The following is a 1980-nucleotide window of genomic DNA, read 5'->3' on the forward strand; positions in this document are numbered from 1 at the left end:
GGTCGCATGCCGGGAACTTTTTATTTTTTACCTTTTCCTAATCTCCGTGTTTCACCTCTTTGTGTGGTTGCTAAAAAGGAGGTGGAAACATTTTGTTTAATTCACCACTTGTCATACCCTAAGGCTCGTTCTGTTAATGACGGTATTCGCAAGGATATTGCAGCGGTGTCTTATGTTTTGTTCGATCGAGTTGTCGATTTAGTTTGTAGTTCCGGGTGCAGGGCCCTTATGATCTGACATCGAGTGAGCGTTCCGGATGTTGCCGGTCCATGAGGATTGCTTTCATTTATTGGGTTGCCAGCTAGAGGGCCAATATTACTATGACATGTGCCTTCCCATGGGTTGTTCAATTTCATGCTTTTATTTCGAGGTGTTTAGTTTGTTGCTTGAATCAGTTCTCCAGGAGCAAATCGGCACTGCGTCCATTACGCACTATTTAGACGATTTTGTCTTTGTTGGCCCCCCTGCGTCACCGCAATGCCAATTTCTACTTGGTGTTCCACTTTCCCTAGAGAAAACCGAGGGTCCCGGTTTCCTTTTTAGGGATAGAAATTACAATCCCTGTTCGTTTCAGCCTTGTCGGTTAAAAAGATGCAATTGGAGCAGAGTCACACACAGCTAGTGCCTCCTCTGAGCCGGGAATCATACAGGAAAGTGAAGCCGCTGGGAATATAACGGTACCCGGGCTGCAGCCAAAGAACGGTTTAAGAAATGGAGGCCATGGATAAAGCAGTGAATGTATATATAGACAACTTGCTTGGACCAAGAGACCCGCGAGTAAAATGATGGTTCAAGTTAGATAATTACATCCCCTCATTTGTTTGCACCGTCCTGTATTTATTTAGGACCGAAGTACAGGAAAAACAGACCACCAGTTTCCTGCAGAGGGATTCTTGTAGTTTATAACATTGGCCTTACACTGCTCTCGCTGTACATGTTTTATGAGCTGGTAACAGGAGTATGGGAAAGGAGGATACAACTTTTTCTGCCAGGACACTCACAGTGGAGGTGATGCAGACATGAAGATAACTCGAGTCCTCTGGTGGTACTACATTTCCAAGCTCATTGAATTCATGGACACTTTCTTCTTTATTCTCCGCAAGAACAACCACCAGATCACCGTCCTACATGTCTATCACCATGCGTCCATGCTAAACAACTGGTGGTTTGTCATGAACTGGGTGCCTTGTGGACACTCCTACTTTGGTGCTACTCTCAAAAGCTTTATCCATGTCATCATGTACTTTTACTACGGACTATCAGCTATACCAGCCATGCGACCTTATCTGTGGTGGAAGAAATACATCACCCAGTGCCAGCTGACCCAGTTCGTCCTAACAATGACTCAGACCAGCTGTGCAATGATTTGGCGCTGTGCAGTCCCCATGGGATGGCTGTATTTCCAGAACTGCTACATGATCTCTCTCATCATCCTCTTTACCAATTTCTACATTGAGACATACAAGAAAGCCTCTTCCCGAAGGAAAGATTACCAGAACGGCTCAGTGACTGCAGCGAACGGACACACAAACGGCTTTTCTTCCAAGGAGGACAATATCAAGCAGCGTAAACAAAGTAGGGATTGAGCGGAAAAACCAGCCACCAGTTCACTGCGCCAGATGATATACCATCAGATTAAAAACACAGTGCACTGACACCCTTACAGCGACTGTAAATTATTCCTAGTTATATAACGTGATTAATGTAGATCTTAACAAACTCTACCTATCATTAAAATGCTGAAAACACATTTAGAATTGCTCACAAAATTAGCGGGCAGGTATTGTTTATTGGCTGGTGCTGCGATGCTTACAACATAATATCCAGTTCAGGGCTCGTCACGTTCCAGGTGTTGACAATAAAATTGCTGATGCTCTTTCTTGTTTTAATTTCCAGTTTCATTTATTGTTCCCGCAGGCAGAACAGGAGGGGACGGAGTGCCCGGATGGGCTATGGAGACTGCCGGATCCCAGTTAGTGC

The 1980-nt window shown here is 44.7% G+C and overlaps 1 pseudogene; it reads left to right on the top strand.

Moving 5' to 3' along the window:
- Positions 1–671: 671 nt before the first annotated feature.
- On the top strand, positions 672–1586 carry LOC142697945 (very long chain fatty acid elongase 5 pseudogene; annotated as a pseudogene).
- The last annotated feature ends 394 nt before the right edge of the window (positions 1587–1980 follow it).

This window comes from Rhinoderma darwinii, assembly GCF_050947455.1.
Source record: "Rhinoderma darwinii isolate aRhiDar2 chromosome 10 unlocalized genomic scaffold, aRhiDar2.hap1 SUPER_10_unloc_11, whole genome shotgun sequence".
Taxonomy (NCBI): domain Eukaryota; kingdom Metazoa; phylum Chordata; class Amphibia; order Anura; family Rhinodermatidae; genus Rhinoderma; species Rhinoderma darwinii.